Source organism: Aythya marila (assembly GCF_965140915.1).
Source record: "Aythya marila genome assembly, chromosome: 8".
Taxonomy (NCBI): domain Eukaryota; kingdom Metazoa; phylum Chordata; class Aves; order Anseriformes; family Anatidae; genus Aythya; species Aythya marila.
In genome coordinates, this window is record NC_139049.1 from 28,485,296 (window position 1) to 28,510,961 (window position 25,666).

The window sequence follows — 25,666 nt, forward strand, 5'->3', positions numbered from 1 at the left end:
CTCCCCACTGGGAGAGCTGATTAAGTGTGCAGAAAACTTAGGACTGCTCCTGAGAGCGGGTCCTTCGGCACAGCGACAATCCCAACGTTGGTGGCTCCTTGCTAGATGGCCAGTGGGGCAGTGACGTGGTGCTGCATGTGCTGAACCCAAAAAACACAGCCACCAGACAGGCCAGTAGGATCGCATTTGGTTACTGGAAAGGAAAACAAACTGCCTTTATTCCATACTGCCTTTATTCCATACTAAATTATTCCCCACTGCCTTTATTCCATACTAAAAACTTGCAGTCATGTCTGCCTGAAGGGAAAGAGCACAGTTATGTGTACATTTTACTACTGTTTACTGTCTTCTTCTTTACATTTCAGCACACCTTAAAAACTTCCCAAAACAGTGGCCAACAGCTCCGGACTCCGCATCTTAGTTGATCCAGAATGGCTTAAGAGTTGAATTAGCCGTGAGAGTTGAGGGTAGTTGATTTGGGAGTTTGATTTTTTTTGTTCGTTTGTTGTTAGTTTTATTTTCTTTCTTTCTTGACTTTACAAGGGCTAGTTCAGTATCAAAAGCTGTGTTTTCATGCCTGTTGGTGTCATATTTTTCCCAATGAGCACCACACCCATGTAGATGTGTGCCTTTTTTTTCTCCCAAGACAGGGTTGTTGTTGTTTTTTTCTTTTTTTCTTTTTTTTCCTCCTTAAGAGTGCAGCCAGAAACGGTGATGTTATCTTTGGATCGAGAAACACAAAGACCTTGCATTCTATTTCCAGCTGGATAATCTTCCAGGACATCAATACTCACTAAAACGTTTAGAACAATTTATATACTCTTTATACTCTCTAAAAAGGAAACAGCCTTTAAAAGCTGAGTTACACACTATAATTACTCTAATTCTTTGCATCTGGCATTCAAAAGAACCCAAATTAAACACCACAGAGCACCTCAAGTGCATCCATGGAGCAATGAAGGTGGAATTAACTCCAAATTAAATGGGACGTCTTCAGAGACTATTGAACCACTATTCAAAGTGCATAGATTAAAACCTTTTTACGTTATTGCACTGATTATTCCTCTTAAGGCAAGGTAAGTATTTGAGAGTCAGCTTCAACACTTCATAACCCTACGTGGACCAGAGAAATGCATACATTGGAAAATCCTGTAACTAAACACCATAAATATTGGAGATGTTCTAGGCTGGATTGGCTCCAAATTCTACAGCTTGGCATTAATCATTGATCTTCTGGTGAATAAAGACCTTTCTCCTTTGCTGTTACTGCAGAGGCAAATGCAACCAGTGCAGCATGCACGGCCACTACTGCCCTAACCCGCTGTGTGGTGAGATGAGGGGCTGCCATGTCCAACGTGGGTCACATCAGATCCACGCCACCTCTGTTTAAATGATCTCTGTGGAAGCAGCAGCATTTTCCCACTAACCCACAGCGTCAAACATCCGAAGAAGTGGAGGATTGCTGCCCATAGAAGTAAGATTTATAGGTCTGATAATTTAGTCCATGTGCTTAAAATTGAACAGGGCTGATTTTACTTCAAGGATGTGAACCCTGCTCACTGTGCAACTATATCATGATACCTAGAAAAGCACAACTGCGCAAAAGGAAGCAGAAGAACAACCTCTGTGAAGGACACACCCAAACAGCCTGCATCTTCCAGCTAGTAAGAAAGGGGAGCAAGGTGCAGAGGAGACTGCAGATGCTTCCCATCACTGATCTGCAGAAGGGATTGGGTTTTCAGGATCTGAAACACATGGCGAGTAAGCCACACAGATGCCTAGCCAAGGCAATCCAAAAATCACCTTCACTGCGTGCCCAGGACTGTGCCTCGTCATCCATCAGAACAGGACAGAGGTGAGAGGTCTCAGGAAGGGAATTCACCCTGCTGCTCAAAGCTGTGCCATAATTCACAGCTGCTTCACCAGAAAGGAAAGAGGACAGAGTATGTCAGATGAGAAGACCAGCAAAAAAAGTCACGCTACTTTTGCACTTGGGAGCAGATTCTGAGTCAAGTGAGTTGTTTTTATGCTATACAGCAGCCCAGTCGCAGCACCCTGCAGCACGTCCTAGCTCATCAGATTTGCAAATGTTATTGATTTATCTACACAGCTCTTTATAAACAGTCATCCTACTACCCGCATAGAAATAGCAACAGCTAATAGATTCTCAAAGGATAAATAGCTGAGAGAAACTATCTGGGGGATGGATTTACATCCAGCGAGTACAGGAATCTCATTCTAGAGGTCTTGAGTGTAATTATAGCGTTTCTTCTTGACACTATCTCTCTTCACAAGACTATGGCAGCTGTGTGCAAGTAACCAGAAGCCATTACAACAAATTGGTTAATTTTAATGAACATGCTCAATACAATGTCTAACGATATAGCATATGTAAATGTGAGAACAGTGCTTACAAATGCTTCAGGAGTTCACACGAAAAATGTGGCTGCCCTCTGCTTTGTGCTGTCTAGGCCTATAGCCAAGAAAGACCCAAGTAAAGCCACGTACATGGGGCTGCAGATGTAGTCCCCAGTCCTTTGTTTGGTGTCAGGTTATTCCATCTGATTTAAATGTCATTCTGCTACACGTACCTTAACATATTGTTTGCTGTAAATGCACTGATGATAACATTTGTGATGAAGGCAACACCATCCAACTCCCTTTCTCATCTGTTCTTTTTCCATCTTGTCAGCGTACAGCCATGGAGGTTATTTTGCTGCATCTTTTTATATTTCCTGCTTTGTCTGTCCATAGGCTTATCTTGCTTTACCATAAATCGTGTAGCCTGCTTATCTGTCTGCGCTCTTAATCTGTGATGTATTCAGAAGTACTATAGGTTGCTTACCTCCTCTGCTCTCTCTTTGTTTCCCAGTTCTGTATGCCTGTACGTGTTTTCTTACCTGCTGCAAATTCCCTTTTCCAGGTCATTAACATATGAAACATTACAATTCCTTCTGTTGTTTCTATGCTGATAACTCAAAATGACTTCAAGTCTACCAAACAAAACCCTAGTCTCTGAAGGAGCCTAAAGACACCTGTCCTCAGCTGCCAGAGGAATAGGAGCCTTTGAATGCTCTGTGGTCAGAAGACAGCTTTATCAAGCTCCTAATACCTTTTGGCTCTTGACATGGGTTCCTAAAAAGAGTTAATTAGATTCTACATGGAATTATGTAATTTTGAATGAATACTAATTATCCTGATTTAAAAGAGCTTTCCAAGCTACGCCTTATTTGGGCTCTTAGAGAATTTCTTTTCTGGGGCTCTTACCGATTCCTATGTCAGATACAAAGCAGACTCTTCTAGGTCCTGTTTATGAACACGTTCCAGAAGGGTCTTTGAAAATTTATCAATGCCTTTCTACACTTAAAACAATTCAGCACTACAGTTTTCCTCAATCCCGAGTGCTTTTTGTTAATTCTCACTCTTAAGTTTCCAATGTGGATTTCAACATTTAAGCATTGTGATTTCTGGTGTGATTTCTCTTTTCTGCTACAGTTTTCATTTCTGCTTTCTTTTAAAAGCTCATGAATTTACATCGATTTCTTATGGCATTTACCTTCTATTTTCCTGGCAACAAAGAATTACTAGTTTTTTATTTAGGCACTAAGTAATCACACCAGTCCTATTCAGCAAAGCATATGTGCACGCCTGCCTTGCATCAGCGTATTAAACAGTGTTGCACTGTGGCCTCAGTTAGTAAATAACCTTTACAAGTTCTTGAAGCTCTGACATTTTACATTCAAGGATTTGACAAATGCCTTAATATTTACATCTATCTTTTTTGCACATTCCCTTCAGTCTTCACATCTGCTTTCCAGACCATATTTATTCTTTCTCTTTGCTTCATAATCTCCCTTATCACCATGTTTTACTCTTGATATGTGCTTTCTCTGTACTTTGATTATCCTTACACTCCCCTGTTCATTTATACAGAGGGTATTCTGAGTGTATTTAAGCTACCTGCTTGATTAGATCCACAATGTTACACCATATGATGCTTTATGTCCAGTTGCTTCTAGCCTCTCTGTTATACTCAGCACATCCTCCTCGCTCCTGTCCATCTGTTCTTTACTACGTTCTTCCAAACTTTGTTCTGTGGAACTTACCCATCCTTATTTCTCTTCCTTTTGCTCGTATCTGATATCCATCCATCACAGCACACCTAAATGCCACCTGATTACATTACAGCCGTGTTCTCCTTGTCCCCCCTTGCTTCTCCATCCGACTGCCAGGCCCCCACCAGCAGCCTCTGTGAAGAGGCTTCTAACCAAACTGGGGCCACTGGCCTGCAAGCACCACAAAGCAAATCGACAGCCACCTGCAGCACCTTCGGCATACGAACGGGAACATATTTCAAAACTAGAGGCATTACAGAGGGGTGAAAATTATCAGCATCATTCTCCAGTGAACAGTATCAGTGCCATCCAGGCCGCAACCCCACAGCAGGATGACAACGGTGTTAATGCACTCTCCGTCTCAAGAGATGCTGCCACAGGCTGCCCACGTGGTCTTGGGCACATAAATTACCTGATGAGCTTTTTCATTGCCATCCACCAGTGCTAAACACATCCGCTGGAAGAGAGTCCTGCAAAAAAGCAGCCAGGGAGCATCACTGCAGCTGGACCCAGCCCAGCTAACACAGACGACACCCACCAGCCACCCACCCTAAACGCCCTGATGCTTGTACATCTAAGAACGTCAAAAATCAGGTACTAAGTGGACTACAGTGTTTTACTGAAGCTGTGACTAATTTTCCAACTCGTAAAGCCCAGTGGGTCTTAGTAGCCCATGCAGGCAGACCTGTCAAAATGTTTTCATACTGCTTTAAAAAATGTAATTGCCAATTGCTTTTTCTGGGTTTGAAATTCAGTATTAAAACCACGTATTACCCAAATACAGTTTCCAAAGGAACTGGGGATTCTAATAGTCTAATGACTGTCTCCTAGAGTTCATTTTTCACTTTTCAATAATTGGTTTTTCAGTTGCATTTGCATAGAGTACATGTAAAATTCCATAGCCCATTAAGTTAATCACAACATGAAGCTAATAAGCATGGACACGCAAAGACATACCTAAGCCCAGATCAATTTTTGAAGCAGTGATTTGAAGTTGCAGCAGAATAACTACTCCTCAAGCCTGCCAATTTGATAGGTAAGAATGTGTTTTAAAGAATTGAAATCTACACTGAAATTTTACACTGCTGAGAATAGCCCGCAGTTATGCAACATACTCCTAAGGAAAAAAAAAAAAAAAAAAAAAAAAAAAAACTTTGAGAAGAGGGTTTTAGTGATAGTTAAAGCAATTTAACCTGCAGTTTCCCCTTTCACATTTGTTTGTTCTCCCTCTCCATCCAGCAGCAAGCCAAGGGCAGTAAGGAAAGCTGCTACACAGCATCCAGCTCCCACAGCTTCACACAAGCACAGCTCTTCAAACACTCCAAACCACCACATTTACAGCTACCCCTGCACCCAACCTAACTCTGAGGAATACCTACATATCATCAGGCTCCTTCAGCTCACACAAACTGGCTTTGAGGGGCATTTTTCCAGTCCCTGTCACTTTCAAGTGGTCGCAGACACACATTATCACTCTCTGTGCTCCATTCCAGCAGGCTCCCAAAAAGCTGCCTTCTACTTGGTTGTCCAAGGCAGCCCCAAAGGCTAGAGCTGTGTCCTAACTCCTACCCACTCCTGCTCATGGATATGGACGTTTCCACAGGAAGGGTTCTGCTTTGCAAAATGGTTCTGCAATGATGGCTTCCCATCTGCCTGCCTGGAAGGCTTTGGCTTTGCTTGACCCTGGTCTTCGAAAACAGGGGTTTCTGGGTTTTCTTTTCTTTCTTTCTTTTTTTTTTTTTTTTTTTGAACACATTTTATCCTCATGCAGGATGGGAAATTTTTGTTGTTGTTGTTGTGTGGTTGTTTTATTTTTTTAAACACACGCCCTTTCTCCCGTGTGAAAAAGGGATTTCTATTTTCTGGCAAGGTCTGTACACAAGGACTCAAACAGAATAGATGATGTCAGAGCTTAAGAGCTTTCTGGATGATAGTTTTGTGTCTGTAGAGCTGTGCTCTTTTGAAGCTTAAGGATTTGAACTAAATCATGGGAACGTAGCCAGAGGCAGTTTGTTCAGTGCTGGCTTTAGAGGGGTGGGGGCTTGGCAGAAGAAGAGAAATCACTGCTTTTCTGAACAATAACATTAAAAATACGTATTTGAAGGCATTTTGTCTTTGTTTAGAGTTCTTGTCATTTTTCTGTTGATTTGTGGAGCAGTGCGTTATTTATAACCTATCACATAAATGAAGAAGTGAGGTGCTTTTGGCCGAGGTGCATTTCCTCTAAAGGAAGAGGTACCAAACCACTGACTACAGTGCTCTGGCTTCTCCTAGGATGTTCTACAGGACTTGGCACAGATTTCCTTTTAATGCCATGGCTCCTCTTTATTTCTCTGCACTTATTCAGATACAAAGCCTTAATTTTGTTGTTGTGTTGTTTTTGTTAATCATGACATCATGGGTGGAAACAGGGCAAAGCAAGCAGCCCCAGAGGGAAATAAAAATCAATCCAAGCTGCTCATTAAAAGGTAAACCGTCAATAATCTTTGTCAGGCCTTTTTATCTTGGGTTTTAGCACAGTGTGATCCCTAAGGCAGCATGTGGTATTGAGATTTAAAATGGCTCCTACTTTTCACATCTCCATCAGGAAGATTAACTCCTTCAACACGGGCTGAAATTACCCCGATTGTAATCAGCAGATAAAAATGGTGCGGGATTAAAGGGATAATTTTGTAACAGCTTCTCTGTATCTGTGCTGACAGAGAAGGAAAAATCAGTTGAACTGATTGAAGTGGTGCTAGCCAAATATCTCCACAGTCTCCACAATGAAAACTGAGATCTAAATCTGACCACTTCATTCTTCAAGCATTCACATTATTAAAAAATAAATAAATTGAACATGTGGGGGTTTTCCCTAATATTTTGATTTTTTACATAGGCCATTGGCTATCTAATTTAGGCAAACACCAAAAAAGTTTATTTGGAAAGTTTATTTATCTAAATACTTGATGCCAAGATTAAAGATGTTTCTATCAGTTTTTGGGAAGTAGAGCCTCTAATACATCTTTGTGTCTATGAAATTGGGGTGATCTCCTATCATATCCTTAACATAAGGTTAACTACATAAATGATGATATCTCATTTCAATAGGAATAGCATTGTTCTGTCTGTGAATCTCACATTCCAAAAAATTAACTTCCCAAAGAAACATTTATGTTGCTGTTCGCCACAATGCTTCAAGGAGACTGCCAGCTATCCTTGTCTACCTGCACAAATGTACTGCACTGGATAAAGCACCATTCAAAATCATTTTGTTGTTGTGATTGTTTTTTTCTGTACGTATGAGCCTTAGTTGGAGAACTGCTAGAATTGGAGAATTGCAACTCTGAAGAGTTGCTAGTGCACATGCAGACCATGTTTAACAGTTACCTCATGCTACAAGCCAGGATTTCCATGAGAATGGAACAACCAAACCTAGGCTCCGGCTGCTCAGGACTTCTTGGGACAATGATCTTGGTGCACGCAAAGCAAACACCTACATAACACAGAATAACTTGTCTAAGACTAAGGGGCCAACCCCAGGATGTTGGTTATTGATGATGAAGCTAGCTGAGACCACAGGAAAGCACCTCCTTCCTCTGTTGAGCCCCCACTTGCTGTGTGGCCTCGCACCACAGTGGCAGCGTGGCCACCTTCACAGCTCCCGAAGGGACTGCAGGGTCACTCTTTTCATGCAAGTCCAGGAGAATTACAGAAACATACAGCATCCCGAGAGGGAAGGCACCCACCAGGATCACTGCATCCAACTCATGGCTACACACAGGACTTCCTAAAGATTAAACCACGCCTGACAGCACTGTCTCAGAAGAGACCAAAGCCCCCCTGTCAGACCATCTTCCCTGTCACAAGCAGCCCCATGGAGAGAGCTGGCCTGATTAATACAGGTGGGATAACAACACTGAATTTTCGAGAAACCCTGGGATCTTTAGGGGGTTGAGCAGCAGAGGAAAAGTAAAACAAAAAGATGTCATTCTGAATTACAAAATACTTCAAGAAAATACAAGAGGCTGACGCTTGTGTTTTATCATCCTCCTACAGCCAGGTTTTCTTTATGTGATGCTTGAACTCCAGCAGTGAGGTAGGATTAAAAATAAAACCCATCATAAGCACACGAGCTTCCGACAGGAAAAAAAAATAGTTTTGCAACACCAGTTTAAAGTGATCACACTAAAAAGACAGTAAGACAGCTTCTGAGAAGCCTTATGAGAGTAGTATATTTATCAGAGATCTCCCCTATTTGGAAAATGCCAAACCAAAGAAAACAGTAATATCCATCTTCGGAGGTATGCACTTAGCTTAATCAACAGTTTTTATTTTAGCTCATCAGACTGAATAGAGCCCTAAAAGTGTGCTGAATTATTTAGCTTGTTAGTGCTGGATAACAAATTAGGGCAATAATCTGCTGTATTTACAATACTGAATAGGTTCTGATTTTCCTCCCTACTTACCCTATGATGTGATTGTTGAAAAAAGAAATGCCAAGTTTGTTAATGCTTTGTTTGGGACTGGAAGGGCTTAATTTAGAAATATCAGTAACCCAGTTGGTCGAGGGCTACGTCCCCAGGGCACCAAATGCTGTAGCACCTACACACCAGCACTGGAAGTGTTGTGAAGCAGGCAACGGCTCCTTCCTTTTGCTTTAAACTAGTAAAAATGGGATGGGTTGGGGAAAGGAAGATGTCAGTCTTTGTACAGGAGAGACTACTTTTCTGTTCTGAAATGAGAAGACTCTCCCTTTGGCAACACATCCTTTTTGTAAGCATAAATGCAGCGCTCTTGGTCAAGCTACACCATTGCAAGTTACCTAGCAAAATGACAAAGGTGGTTTTCAACTTTCAGCTAAGAAATTGCCTTTAAGCCACTACACCACTTGAAACTAGAGGTAATTTTCACCTGATGGTATGCATTTATCTGAAAATATCTACCAGGGATCAACCGTGGGCTGATCAAATGATTAAACACCGCCAGCCAGAAGAGGCTACCAGAGGAATGAAGGATGAGAAAAGTAGTCAAAGATCATGTAAAAATCAAGTGAATAAGCCAGCTACCTGAAAAATACGTATTTATATACAGCCACCTTTACTTTTTGATTTGAAAGCACTGAAGCCTGAGCCCCAACACTCAGCCTCCCACCTGCACCCAACGGGCTGGACAGCTGGAGCAAGAAGCAGGGTTATTTACAGCTTGAAAGGCACAACACAGATTTATTTGATCAAATCCAAAATGACTGCGTCTGTTCCTCACTCAGGTCCACTCCCTGATCGCCCTTTGTGAAAGTAGTGCCATGCTACAAAGAAGGATTGAAAGGAGAAGGAAAAGGAACCTCTGGTCATGTTTCCATTGATGTATGAGTGTTCAGGAAGAAAGGCTGCAGAACAATTAAGTTACGTGGTTTCAGCCACTGGGATGGAGTTAATGAGAGGGAAAGAAAAATCCCTACTAACCTCACGTGGAAGTCATTGTCTTTCCTATCTCCCCTTCTAATGGCACTTTCTAAGGACCCCAAATCCCCCATGGTCTCTCCACAATGTCAGGGACTGCACCACAATGAGCCCTGCAAAGTAGCTAACCAGAAACACGCCATGTGAAGGAGAACATGGTGAGTCATGGCTCTGTGTCACGTTTCAGGGTGTTAAACACTGCATTTAGGCAGAGTCTGAATTCAAATCCTTATCTAAGATCAGCTGATATAAATAAATGTGCACTGCTAGGCAATTGAAATCAAAGTCTTTTTGCTACAGTAACTTTCATCAACTGAATCCTCGTCCCACATGCCAGGGTGTTTATGGAAAAGATCTTAGAGGAAATATGACAATATTAAATCGGTGTGCTACACTCATTTACCATATGCTATGAAAAAATAAAATTGTATGGAACCTGATTCCCAGAACACTTGACACAGTTCAGAAGTACAAGGAAGAATTAGACAGTTCCCTCAGTGATGGCAGGCACCGAGTACGTTTGATAAAACAGAAGTGCTTTACGGCGCGAAGAGAGGAACTGTAATCTCAGACAGACAGACAATTCCTCTGTTGCTAGCTCCTGGCACTGTGGAATTCACTTGTTAATAATATACAGGAGTTTCTCTCATAATGCAGACCCCCTCAAAATGTTTGCGTTTCAAACAAACAGCTAATAAAGGCAGAGATTTCTCTCTCTTAATTTAATCCACCATCCATCTCCGTCTGTGCTATCATTACAAAAATGCAACAATACGAGTGAGCAAACGAATATCTTAACTTTGGCATTTCAGCTGAATTTCATGTTTGGAAATCATGCATGTGAGATTTCTGGAACACTTGAAGCACTCCCAGCAAGTTATTCCACAAACTATCTATCAGGCCATATGCTTGCTGACTACAAGTCTGGGCAGGAAATGTCCAGTCGGAGCCACATCTGAAAGGAGGAAGCAGCAGCAGCCAACAGCACTCCCATAACTAATCTGCATTTGCAAATGCCACATTTGAGTTGGCAAATGAAGCATTTCAACTGCAAATAGCTGTGAAGACATTTGTATATAGCACTAAAACTGATGGGTGGATGCTGGTTGTCTTTCTGTTTAATTTTAGTGAAGTTACCTCGGTGGTGGTAGAACAAAGCCTCTTTCCCAGGATTTTATTTTATTTTTAAAGTCCTTGTTACACGAAACATGCCAGTTTATCCTCTAAGTGCTCATTTTGATGCACTACTACTTACAGTAATTGTGCAAAAATCATAGCAATTATAAATACTTATCCTCTGAACAATTATAAGGATACTTTCCTATGAAATACGGTCCTACAACCTTAAAGCACATACACCAAACGCGGCTGTAAAGCTTCTAAACCAGATATGTACATGTTATACATATATATAAAATGTTTGCTTTATAAAGCAATGTTATCTGCAAACTGATTTTAGAATTCAGTTGTATACATCTCAAGAAGTCTTCCTAATTTTCATATTTATACATTATACTGAGGATAATGGCTGTATCATATGCATGCAATTAATAGATCACACAGTAGATGATATGTTTTCTAGTAGAAAATCAATATAAATAGTCTAAGGTTGGGATAAATCAACACGAAGATGAAATATTATGATCTGGGCTTGCATTTACAGGATATAATTCCCATCTGATGAAAAAGAGTTTCTGAAATGTGTCTCTGTCACTTATCATTAACACTGACCAGCCATAACCCCAAGATTATGCTAATATGAGACAACATTCAATTAGAATACAGAGTGCTCTCTAATCAAAAGCCCACACAGTATTAGCAAAGTTTGAGGTTTCTTTTTAATCTGTGCTGTGCTTCTACTTAGCAAAGAAAAACACTCAATTTTCATAAAATTAGGCACTGGGAAATCGTTTTAACTTTCTGGTGCTAAAAGCACACAAGGAACTTACAAATTCAGGAGGGTTTGGGGCTGCTTGTGTTATTTTCTTTATTCCCTTTAAAAAAACTAGTACCCTTTAAGTTGTTCAGCAGTCAATAATGTATTCCTGGAGGCAACTACCAGACCATATTGATGCAGTAAGTTTCCTCTTCACCTACAAATTCACCTTCCTCCTACGAAATGGGATCATCAATCTAATTAATCCATAGAGATATTTGAAATGTGAAATGCACGCAGTCCGTGTGAGGCTCCCTTTGTTGAACAAAAACATTGTCTTCCTAACACTCATTTCCAAATGCCTCCCTGAATAATGTTTTCCTATCGCCCCCCTGAGAGGTTTCTGAGGCAGAAACCCCAAGATGGAGCCAGCGCCAAGGCTTGAGGTTCCCACTTTGGGTGGGGGAGCACAAGGCTCAAAAAAATAAATAAATAAATAAATAAATAAATAAAATAAAATCAGACTGACCCCCGGATGATGACCCCAAAATGAGGATTTGTCTCCGGAGAGATATTTTTTAGGCATCATCACTTCCAAAAACGCTTGTTACCAAAATAACCCACCTACTTTTCCAAAGGACTCTGCCTCCTGCAGCTGCGTCTCGCCCCAGGAAGCAGTGGAAGTTTTTCAGCTCTTTGGGAAAAAAAAAAAAAAAAGCCAAGTGCTTGCCAGGGGGTCCTGAACTGCTCTCAAAGCAATCAAAAAAACCCCTCTGAAGCTGTTTTGCAAGTGCAGCCAAGCATTTTTACAAGCCTTCCTAAGCAATGTTTTCAGCAATTTAAAATTTAGCTTATATTGTTGTAAATAATGTACACATACACATAATGTATATATGGATTAGTCAGCTGTGGTTTCACTCCAAGTAAACATCAGTTTGTCCTGTTGTTTCCTGATACAGGTCTAAAGAGAGCAATCAGGAAGACTAATAAAAAGCAGATTTAAGTGCTTGGGATTTTAAAGTTCACTAAACACAAAAACAATTAAAAACTACTCTATTTCCAGTACCTAATCCAACATGTAACCAAGCTGCAGCACAAAACTTGCCTTTTTATCCATGTTTCAAAGTAAACACTTGTGACTGATCCCTGTTTTATCCTCGCCTCCCACATTGCCATATGGCTATGGATGTCTCGAGCAGACATTATTCCGATAGCTCATTACTCACCATCTTGTACTGACGAAGGAAAGCTACAGACAGTTTTGACAAAAACAGCAATTGCCGAAAAACGTTAGGCATCGCAGTCTTGCATCGTCTTGGACTTTTTTAGTCTGGTACCAAGGAGGAACGATTAATGCCGCATGTAGGGAGGAGTGAATCAGCATGTCTGCGCCACGACCTCAACAGTTTGCACTAGCCGGGGCCATCATCCAGCATGATTTAACGAGAAACAGACACTGCTGATGTGAATTCAGCACATGCCCAGCCTAATTAAAGGCAATATCCTCTCACATCAGTGTTTCCTTTCTTGAATATTGCACAAAGACAAGACTTTGTGCTGCTCACAGCTTGGCCCAGGTGGATCTCCTGCTAGGCCGCGTCACGACCTGCAGGCCTTCACCCCTGGCCACTGTGGGGCCTCAGGGGAATTTGCCAACTGCTGAGGGGTCCTCCCCAAAAAAAACAGCTGAGGTAGCTCTTGGGGTCACAAAATCGTTCCCTTTGTGCACCAGTGGAAGACCGGGTGTTTTGGAGAAACTAAACTATCAACAGAGCACCATAGACTCCTTTCCTTGACAGATTTAAATTCCAAAGGGTGCGTATTTTGAAGCGAACACATATCAGCTCTGAAATTAATGGGTTTCCCTGTGTTGCACCCCAAGGCTGATCAGACCTCTCTGGTGACAAGGAGAAAATGGATTTTCTTCCTCCAAGGCAGCATCAGGCTGCCGCAAGCCATCCCGTCACTGCGGTTGGGCTCCTGGTGGGCTGAGGCACGCACAGCGTGCCCTGGAGCCCCAGCCGGGCCTCTCTGCTCAACCTGAGCACTTCCACAAACCACTCAAGCAAATGTGTTTCACCCCAAGGAACAGAGCTGGTCTGAAAGCCTACACAGGGCAGCTGCACCCAACCAACAAGCAGTAGCTTTTTTAATTGCAGTAGCCCAAACCCTTGCCAACGTCATCAACGTGAGATCAGGACTAAGGCAATCCCACAGACTGTTTCAGGAGAAAACTCCCAGATCAGTCTCCAACCTTCACAATTCCAAGGCTGGGTAGGTTTGGGGAAGGGGAGAAAAGGCTGCAAGCAAGGAAGAAGAAAGGCAGAATATGAAGTTTGCTGTCTCACCTTTCTATGAGATTTTACCATTTTACCACTAGGTCATATGTTTAACAAGTAGATGGAGAACCAGCTTTGGTTACCCACAGACAGCAGCCCTTCAGCTCACGGTGAAGTGCCTCTGATTGTATCCCGGAGAGGTGAAAGTACACAGAGTCATCTGTGCATCCATATTTTAGAAGTGTCAAATAAGGCACTTAATCACATATGAGGTTTGCTAATAAACACCAGGCCAGCCCTCTGCTAGTCCAACCAGTCCAAACTGCCTCCCACCTCTGGCCTAACCTGATTTGGTATGATCCCAAAAACATCGGTCCTCTTGCTATAACGTACCTGAGGCCCCGCTTCTGGCACACATCAAAGTCTGCCAAGAGCCAGCAACTTGATTTATAGTCCTTTGGCAGGTTTTGTTGAAGAGCTCCTCTAGCAACATCTGGCTCGCCAGACAGATATCTGGCAGGCCACTGCTATGTTATTGATGAGGAATGCCTGGATTTTAAACACAAGGCTAGGTACTCAAAATATGCCTTTATGAATACACACACACACGATATATTGATAAAAAATATACATAAGCACATAAAACCAGTGCTTGCATCTTTGGAGGGCAGAAGGCAAGGCAGCCAAGCAAATCCACGTGCACCAACATGGAGCTGCTCCAACCACAGCATGCAGGAACGGCAACTCGGGCAACCACAGCAAATTCACTCCTCTCTGCCAGATCAGAATTGGGCTTATTGAACAAAAGATGACAAAGAATAAACAAGGGTCCTTATTTTTTAAAACACTAAGGGAGATAGGGAGATATCCCAAATAACGCCTTCAAACTCAGAGAGGAAAGACTTAAAACAATTCGAGATACATTTGCTTTTGCACCAGAGGTATTTTCCCTGCTAATACCTAGGACTCAGAAATGTGTTTTGATCATGATAGGACCAGCCACGCATTTGACTTCAAAGTACACTAAGCTAGAGCCTGCCCTCAGGTTAGATGCTCACTGAAATTAAATACAGTACTTAATCAAAAGTTAATGCCTGTGACTTCTCAAAAGGTCAGCCTTCTTGTGTGTGCAAGTTTTCCAAGTCAATAGCTTCAGAAAGAAAGACTGCTTTCCTCGCACAATTGTGTCTGGCATGACTTTCAATTGGAATTAAGAGTTATGTTTGTTGCATACTGAATGTCAGTACTACTCAAGAATAACAACAATTAGGAGAAATTTCCTCTTCGCCACTTTCTTTCCTCATAAGAGATTTCACCTTCTTGGAGAATTAAGTCTATTTTTGCTGCAACAATTAACGCAGGATAAAGAACGTGTTTCCTTTATTTATTTATAAAAGGTATAAAATTTTGTTCTTCTCTATTTTTCAGGTGAAAAGGAACATCCTTTCCTGTGGATCTAGACTAGCAAGCTTCCCGGTGGTTGGACAGTGCCCAGTCTGCAAGAGTTCAAGTGATTCTTACAAAGGGACACATATCCAGCAGGAGGCACAGGCACACTTCAAAGCATGCTGAGAGAGGAAAGAAACCCAATGAACTCTGACCCTTATCAGAACTAGAGAAACCTCCCCAAAAACAGTTTGTTAAAATTTCCTGTAGAACAAGAAGAACAGCAAATAATCAAGATCATTGTTGGTAAAAGTTCCTGGACTTTCAAAAACAAGAAATGGATGTGGGAGGGAGGTGGTTCTATAAGCTGCTCCATCCTCACAGTCCCTGTAGGGGGACAGAGCAATGCTACTTCCAGTCCTCAGGTGCAGTCTTAGTCACATCTACTCCATTTTCTGTAATATCAAGTGATGCAACCTATGTAACTCTGCTACTACATCACAACCATGGGAAGAAACACTGAAACACTGACAAAGGAAATAATTCCCATGGGAGTTGCAGCGGCAGAACTTCACAAGTTGGATGATGCCAAATACATAGGTTGATACTGAACTCAGCTTTGACCTAACTGTTGCTCTCAGACTATAAACTGGGAAAAACCATCTTTGCTGTATATCAGGTACTATCACTACATATTTATCTTCTAAACTTTATTATAATTTAACATTACAATCATACGCAGCAAAAGCTCAAATCATAATGCATTCGCACAGTTTTGCAGCTCACCAACAGCTGCTCAAAGCCAGCACTCACAGGGATACTAGAGGCAGATCTACAAGGTGTAAGAGCAGGAAGGACGTGGTTTTGCCTAACGGAAGCATGGAATAAGTTTGAGCACTGTTGCTATCCTATCAAAAACCCTTTCTGAGTTTGAAAAGCTTTGCATAAACTCTGTTTCCAGGAGCTATATTGTGGTTACAGCTCTGACAATTTTTCTATTGGGGAATTTGACAATTCATTTTTTTTAAGCCAGGAAAAAAAGTAATGTATACATTAAAAAACACACTGTATTCAATTACTTTCAGTACATTACAAGCATAAGAAGAAATCAATGAGGATGTTGAGGGCTTACTTTATTTTTTATTATTATTAAAAAAAATGCAGACAGCAGACAACTAATAATCTTATAATAACTTCAGCTATGCATTTTCCAGCTCTTCTTTTGCAGTCACACACCAAACACATTTATATGGCACTTTTTGTACTATGAATTTTAATAAAACTAGCAAAAGAATTGGGAAAGAAGCTAATTTTTCTACATGCCTCTGGCAAACAGGAAGAATTCAAGAATAAGTTGAGAGATATCTTTCTACTACTGAAAATTCATTTTCCATAACAAGACACTGTCATCTTCCTGAGGAGCCTGTAATTCCAAGATAAAGATGAGAAGATGTTGTTTTATCATAATGACAAGTATCTGCATCCATATTTATTTTGTGCTCCAACATCACCATACAGTTTGTATTGTCATGGTACATTGAAGAGTAGGAAAACATTTAGCTATTTCAATAACAAGAGAATAAAGGATAAAGTACCGAAGGGAAATAGCACAGCACAATCATTTCTGAGTATCCCTAGGAAAATATTTGACCCACATAGAGGGAACAGAGAACAGAGTTTGTTTCCTTGCAACCACTTTTTCCATTTTGCCATGCCCAGGACACGCATTTTAATCGACAAGCACCTCCAGTATTCATAAGGCAAGCCGCTCTGCTCCAGCTACATGATCAAAACCAGGAGGGAAACAGTAAATGGGGAGAGGGGAACCCCAAAAATACAGGCAACTGGTTCACTATTCCCTGGGGTACAGATTTCATGGCACTTCGTGGGTTTAGTGCCACATGGCCACTGGTTCCATAGCGCCTGCACTAACACGACATAGCGGGTTTGGGTCCAGCAGGCACCGCTCTGAAGCCCGGAGGCAAGTGTGGAATTTTGTCAGAAGACAAAACAATGGTGGGTAACTCCTCCTGGTAAACAGCTTAATCACTTCTCTGATAAAATTCAGAATGGCTGGCTTGGAAATGTCTTACTTGCTTGTTACACAGTTATATACATGTCAGATAGCATTATGTTAGTGGCTTAACTTCCCCCTTGTTTATAAGCTACACTGAGGTTATCTTTTCACCTTCTTGTTTAAATAAATTCCGAATGTGTCAGTATCAGTGCCTCTACCACAGATTAATAGAATCAGCCAAAAGGATAGCTGACATTTTTGTTGCCATAGAAACTGGTCATGATGTTACACAGCCTGTCTGGTTCCCATTTGCCATATATCTAGCCAGCTACTGAACATAGCCCCCTTTTGTTTCATGAGGAATTACATTAAAATATTAAAATATAATTCCATCTTAGTTCAGTCCCCATTCTGTAGTAAAGAGGATTATAGAATATTAAGATACATCCTAAGGAAAGTGCAAAGTGATGATAATATTGCTGTATGGCTTATGTGCATTCCAGATTAAAAAAAAAATGAAAAAGCAAAAAGAAAATACAAGTGGAATAATTTATCCCAGAGCCCTATATCCCAGTTATCCTCTATTGAAGTATCTCCATCAGCTTCAAATAAACAGGCTTTTCCTCGCCGAACCTCAAAGTGCACGTACTTCAAACATGATTGTACATGACAAAAACAAAAATAGAGACATTAGTGAAGATATTTTTTAAAACGCCATCAACATTTCTCTGCATAATGTGTAACCTTCTCCGCGCTGCGATCAGGCTCCCTACCACAGAGGCACACAGCCTCGAGAGAAAACCACTCGCATGGAATTAAGATGTGAAGTTTCAGCACTTAGCGATGCAGTGTGTATGTATATTGTGCCAGAGGGCACTGTACACTTTGAGAAAACGCAAAGCAACTCAAGCGAGAACAATGTCTAAGGACTCCAAACTGTCATGGCCCTCCTCTACCTCTCCCAGACACACTAATTCTCTCCATTTGAGAGGAGCCCATTTGCTGATATGGGGATGGCGGTGGGAAATGGATTTCAGGCACTTCATTTTCCTCTTTTAAAAAGAACAAAATAGGGAAATGAGAGGGAGAGCTGAAGGAGCTGACCGCCATGCACCAGGTGCTACAAACACACAGCAACTCCTGCTTCAAAAAGACTTTTCCAAAGCAGAAGAGCAGCATTTGTGCACGCTCATTGCCCAGAAGCATCCAGCCGCACGTTCAGGTTGCTGTCATTCACAGGTAGAGCACAGCACCATCACCACTTCCAAAATCCTCCGCGTGCACTGCAATCATCCCATCGCCGAGTCTGATCCTTACAGAGATCACTCAGCACTGTTCTGTTGGGATTTTCACTGTTCAGGTGGGCACACGTCACTCATCACTGTGGCCAGGGGCTTTCCTGAGCTGCTCTCAGACACTGCAGTAATGGGGACAAGCTTAAGAACAGGTTAAAATTGCATGGAAAACTCTCCCCATTTTCCATACCCTCAAGCAGAGCCATGAAGAGCAGTTTCTCAGGGCTTCCCATTGCCACAACCACATGAGAAACTTGTGCAGCGTTTCTATTTCACTTCCCCCACAAGCATGCAAAGAGCCACTGACAGACGTCAGATATTAAGAAAGAATTCTGCCCCAAGCAAAGAGCTGGATGCACGAGCTTACCTGTGGCACGCCACGGCCTTTGACTCTAAAGCAATTCATGCCCAGCGCCAGCCTTTTCTTCTCCCCACAGCTGCTCATTACGCTACACGTGGGGCACAGCACAACAACACCCGGGTTGCTGGCAGCTTTCAGTGGGGCTGCTGAGGGTCCCACAGCAGCAAGAAATATTGCTGCTCCCTTCCCCAGGAGGGAAGGTAGGCACAGCCCCTGCAAGAAGCCCAGTAAGCTCCAATCCTTCCCAAGCTAACCCAAAAGTCGAAGAGAAACACACTTCTGAGCAGCCCCTGAGAGAGAAATGGTGTTAGTTCAACCCCTGCCCAGGCTGGAATTATTCACATTTTATAACTGTTACACGATTATAGCTCTCCCAGCACTCCTCTTCTGTAAATTGGCTGAGAACGGAGTAAGAAGGAAGATGGGGGGTGAGGTTTGTTGAACAATGGAAGCTGCAGAAGAAGCTGCTTGTTGTCTCGCGTTCCCTGGGCTGGAGGATCAGGTTAATTTTGCATGCCTGGTTGCATCAGCATGTTGAGTTATGCAATGTAGCAAGCTGTCGCACTGTACAAAGCATGACGTATCATCTCATTGATGCATGAAATTAAAAAGATGTGGTTTGCTGGGTCACCCACAGATAAACCAAACTTGATTTTCAGTCAGTCAATCTCCCTTTAATTATATCTAAACCTTCCGAGGTAGATGAAAAATAAAAAAAAGAAGAGAAGATTGTGGAAATACCTCCTGATGTGCTAATGGTAAATAATTCCAGCCAGTCCGGGCTGGGTGCAGCAGTGGGGGCTTTGTCTTGCTGATTTTGACACGCTGATGAAGAAGCAGGCATGATGTCCCACGTCAGGAAAACAATGAGGGAGCTGAGCAGCCTTTATGGGGCACCCCTGTAAGCATTTAATGTAAATAATGTAAGCATTTACCTGAGGCACCCACCAGAGTGCTGACACCTGTGCGAGTGGGACTGCTCAAGGCAGGTGGCAGAAATAAGGTGGAAAATAGTTGCTAAGAATGAGACACTTGTTTTTAATGTAAAGAGTCTCTGTATTAGCAAACCCTGGTTGTTAGGATCTAGGAGGGAATCACGCATACCCCAGTGCTGCTCCCACAGGAGCCTGCTGTTCAGGTGTGCCCTCTTTGCCCATGCAAACAGGCGTTTCAGCACTGTCAGAAGAAAAGTGGCAAAATTTAAGCACGTGATCCAAACACATCCCTGTAGCAACAGATGGCAGGAGGGCAGCACACAGCTGAGCAAGCCTCATAGAGCAGGGGTACAGGACCTCTGCAGCAGGAGCTTGTGCACTTGGAAAAAAAAAAGCACAAGCACCTCCGGGTCACAGCATAAAACGTGAAGATTGCTAGAAGAGGCCTTTGGAATAAGCCTGCTCACCTCTGGCTCTGGGTAGATTTTCCACCTAGCAAGGCCAACCTTCTAGTGAGGCTGTGAAGGAAGAGAGCTACGCTCCAGGCACCAGGGGAAGACAAGAACTTGACTTTGCAAGCTCTGCTGCTGGTTCACGAGCAACAGGGCCAGGCTGTGGGCTTCAGAAGATGATTTTAGCAAGTGTGCAGTTGAGGAAAGCACTGGGGGTGGGTTGAGTTTGTATTGTTTTTTCCCCTCCCTTGAAAGAGAGCAAGATGAATGAACAAAGGGTCAGAGAAAGCAAAACCAAAGCTTTTCCAGCCCTCTTCGTAGGGAGCATCAGTTTGCACAGCGGAGACGCATGCTGGCAGGAGATACAGAAGATTCATGCATTACCTGCCTGGAACATAAATTATTCCCCTCAGGAAAGCAGACAAGAAGTAAAACTTATCTTAAAAAATTTATTACCGTAATCATTTTTAAAGAGTTTCCGAACCTGCTGGGTTTTTGCTCGGGACGAGGGTGCGATGGGAACGTTGCCCAACGCTGAAGTTGCCATGACAACTTGTTGCTGGACGTAAAAATAAAAACACTTGCTGTCACTCCGGGAATATCAATCAATAATTGCCAGGGTAAAACAAGAGCTTGTTCTGCCACGTCGTTATCCATGAGATTAGGTAATTAAAGCCATGCCACTAGGACCTGCTCTCACAGCGGGCTGCTCCCCGCAGGTGACACTGCAGGACCTGGGCATCGCTCAGCCCCACAGGGTGGGCTAAGTGGGATTTAAGGGGTCTGTGGTCCACACATTTGCTTCTGCACCACAGAAATTACATCTTTGCCATCCATTTTTATGTATGGGAATGCAAGGTCTCTTTATTTAATCACTGATGTCCTGTTGGGAAGGTAACTGAAGCCATTGAGGGGGAAATGAAAGCCTTACACAAATAAACATCCTGATGTAGCCTTGTACATCCCATGTGCTGTGGTCTTGACAACAGATTTTCCCATTCTCATGCAAACCACTGCTCAGAGCCGTGCAGGCAGTGATCCTTAGCAAAACCACATTCTCTGGGACTAACGCTGGGCTGCTCTACGTGCACCAGCTCCCCATGACATGCCTGCGAACCACACCGATCTCTGAAAAACTTCAGGTTTGCCCACAAAGGAATTAGAAACAGACATCTTGACTTTATATCATTTATAGCAAATAGAAAAGTAAGTTTAAATGTGTATCCACATATATAAGGTCAGGATCACAGCTTCACCCCGACAAGAGGTGGCACAGCCCCGCTCGCTGTCCTCCTGGCAGGCCCTCTGTTAATCCTCCATCTCCTCCTCTCAAGTGGAGCCCTAGAGGTTAATGAATATGCACAAGTAACGTCTGCAGCCTAAACAAGCAGGAATGATTTCAATGAGTCGTGTATTTATAGCAAGACGTTTCTATTATTAGACACATAATTAGGGCCTGAGATTCATATGCACAATTCTCATCTACTTGAATGAGAGAAGATGCAAGTACCCCAAAGGAGAATTTATCCTCCTGTATTCAGAAAAAAATACACCGGGTCTTCAGCTGGATATGGTTTCCAACAAGAAAAAGGAAGAAGAGAAGAATCGGGTCCAACAGGTAGCTAAAGAAATTAGTTTGGAAAGTCCTGAACTTGGCTGGCACAATGAAATTCAGAGAAAAAAAAATTACAATGTCTTTGCCATAACTGATAATCAAGAAAAATAGATTAATGGCTTTCAGAATAATACAAAGCAATAAAATATGCAGAAATTCATTAATGTATCTATTATGTAAAAGGTTGTGAATCATAAGCTTTTGTATTGTTGAGAGAGAAACGCTACGCAAGAGGTCTGGATTTCAATAAAACACATAAGTACCATTTAATACGATGCAAGAGCTATAATATGATAAAGTGCATCCCTGTCTTTCAACAAATTCCTTTATAATGGAACATTTCTCATTTCAATAATTTTATCTGAGATAAAAAAAAATAATCTATCAGACTGAGTATCCACTTTAAGGAAACCTAATAAAATGTTATTTCAAACAATGCTCGTTTAGCCTTCTGCTAATGCAGAGGATATCGCCCTGCATGTTACAGCACTCATTTTCCTTCCTTTTTCACTCAGAACAACATTGAATTTTGCTAATTTTGAGTTTGGACCTCAATTTTGGTCACTTCACTTCTGCAGTTTCCACGCTAATAAATGCATTAGGAGAGTTTAGAATGAATTACGAGGCAGAGTTTGACTTCTGACTAGGAATCTTATTAAAGCGTTGCTTCAGGGAAAGGTTTTTAATGCAGCATAAATTGGCGTGGCAGTTTTTACCAATGGTGTGGCAGTTTCCCCCCCCTTTTATTTTTCCCTGTCCGGTTTCGGATTAAGCAGGGGAGATTGAGCAGCTGATGCAAAGTGAAAGACCCCAAACCCTTGTCCTGCTCTCAGATATCTCGAAGAGCAAACCAAAAGCCGCCCCTGTGCACTTGAGAGAGCCCTTCAGAGCAGAAGAGCCAGCCATGAAGTTCATCTGAGCTGGCTCACAAACCCCCACACATCTGGATAGGGAAGCATTTGGGGGAAGGCTGCCGGGCTTGTCTTTAAACCTCGTGCTTTCCGTAGCCAAATCTTGGATAGTAACTGCAGCAGCATTCATGCTAATTGCTGACATTTCCTTCAGGACATCACCACCGGTTGTATATTAGCGTCAGCGCATGTAAGCCCGCTTGTTTTTATTCTTGTTCTGTCTGTCAGCAATAACAGAGGTGGGAATTGCCAGGACTGTCACTGGATTTGCTTTTGTTTTCTCTACAAGTAGTTATTAAACCCGTCTTTTCCGTGACACTCCTACCACCTTTGTCTGTAAATTTGTTAATGTATCGCTACAACAACCGGGGTAAAAATTAAATCGCGCAGCTGAGGAGCGCAGGAACCATTTGGTGACATCCACAGCCACTTCCCCGGGGCCACCCAACACCACGGGGAGGTAATGCAAAGAAGGAAGGAGCAGCAAAGCAACCGCTAGTCCAGAGAGAAGAAACTCCTCGTGCTGATTGCCAAGGCCAATGATGTTATAAACAGGTTATCCCTATAAATAGCAAAACACAATAATGTAGAGCTTTGGTAAAGCTGAGTTGTACAGACTTTTAAAAAAAAAAAAAAAAAAAAAGACAAAACAACTTTCCTCCTCACTTTAGGACTCTGATCATTGACTCCCAGCACAGGTACCTCCAAGTCAGCACCAGCCCCAACCACAGGGATGAGGGAGCTGTTTGCTGCTTCAGGACTTAACTTGTAGCATCCAGAAAGCAGCTTGCTTAAGAAGCTTTGTTGCAGAGCTGATCCATGCAAACACACATGCAAACGGTTCCACAATTCCCCCAGGTCAACAGAAATACACACCTGACCTTGTTTGCAGGACACCTGCCTGTCTACACGATCACACTCTACAGAAGTACATCATTTCAGAGAGGAACGTACCTTTATACACTGCAGAGTCACTCCTGCTCTCAGCAACCAAATCACTGAATTTGGCCAGAAAGAATACAAAAATCTCTATCATCAGCCTAAGTAGTTCACAGCAGCAGCTCAGTTTTTCTTCTGTCTCTTGCATCCTAAAGCCCTTTCTCCCCACAGCCCTTTGGGGGCTGCTGAGAGGCTTAAATCCATGTTACTCCGGGCACTGCACGGTCCCCAAAGACCACAGCTGACTTTCAGCCCCCACAAGGAGCTGGCAAAAGGGCTTATTCCATGCACATGGCTCGTTTGCTCTGCCTGCAAACGATGCATGACTGCTGGCACCTGTACCTGTGCCACTCGCTGGTAACCACCCCCACCAAAAAACAGCCCCCAGAGCTGGGGTTCCCTCTGGGTCAGGGAACCAGGGGGTTGTTCTTCCTTGTAACTCAGTGGGATTTGTTTTCAGGGAACATCTGTCCTCTCAAACATCTCTGCCTAGGTGGGAGCCCAGCGAAACCTCACCCTCCAGGCAGCTGCACAGACTGAGCAGCCAACAGTTCCGCTCGATGGAGGGGATCTCACATCTGGACACATTTTCTGCAATTCACACAGGGCTGAATATCTGCAGTGGTAATAATTTATTCAATGGCTTCAGTCCCTTCACACTCTAAAAGCTGTCTTTTAATGAGTTACAATGTTCATAAAGTTATTGTTTCTTCTTATTCATTTTTTTTTCTCCCCTGAAAAGTCTTCCCAAGCAATTCAGTGTAGCAGAGCTATGCTAATTGGTTTTGCAGCTAGACAAATTGCAGGCTTCTGTTCTCGCTCTCTGAAGTCTAACACTGAAAAATAGAAAGAAATGGGCTTTCTCCTGTGGTCACTGAAAAATTAACTTCCTGCAACTCCAAATTTTGGCTGCTTGCTGCCTCCCCCCTCCCGACGAGGACCAGGGTGCCCCAGCAGCCTCCGCACCCACCCAGTCCTGCTGTAACCCAGACACGCAGGGACCACCCTGGGAACATCTTCAAGACAGATTTCCCCCATCACCACAAATAATCTCCTGCATTAAACCATGCCCAAAGTTCATCTGGTGGCCTCTGTGTCAAGCCTGACCTCCAGCTGCACATTTTGAGAGGGCTGTCCGACCTGAAATGGCACCTGAAATGGATGGGGATTCACAAACCTGCACAGAAGCTGTTCCATTTAGCTAGAAAGGCACACGTAGCACGGCCTGCTGATGCCAGGGATACAAGAAAATAAAAATCAAGATAGAATCTATATAGGAAGCAGAATACAAATGATTATTTCTAACCATGTCTTGCCTGATAAATGTTTTCCCCCCTGAGGTATTTCTAACATGGATATTTAAGGCGAGGACCTAAAATTTACATGCAAGTGTCTAAGTACCTAATCCATTTTTCCAGGGAGCTCAACAGCCACAGCTGGTGGCACCACAGGCTGCCCAGTGCCCCTATTAGAGGAGGCTTTGACTTCTGGGGCTTCTGAGCTGGGGGAGCCTGTCTGTGGGGCTGCACGCGATGAGCCACAGCTGCCTTGGTGGCCCGACAAGGCTTTGGGGCTGTTCCCATACCTGCAGTTTCCTGGAGAGCACGAAGCACGTGCTGTGCTGCTTGTCCCCTAGGCTATTCCTCAGGAATCTCTATATAAACTTGGCACTGCGAGCTCCTTGAGGGACACAAGTCATTAAAGAAAATCCGAAGGCTCCTAAGAGGAAATTAATATACAGTATATTTTATATATTCATTAAAGAAAGGGAAATCTGCTTGTGAAGTGTTAACAGGAGACAAATCTTACCAGAGGAGCCTCGGATCCAGGTGTGCCTCCTCATTTCTCATCCTGCTAGACACAGCTGCTCCAGGTGGGCAGCCCCACTGCGAACCCAGCAGGGACCTCAGGTGCGGTGCAGCCAGCACAGGCTGCCTCGAGGAGAAGCAGCACTTTGCCCCATCTCCTCCTGGATGAGCTACCAACATCCAGAGCCACGCTGAGACCTCCCCCTGGCATCTCACACCTCATTTTGGCTGAGACA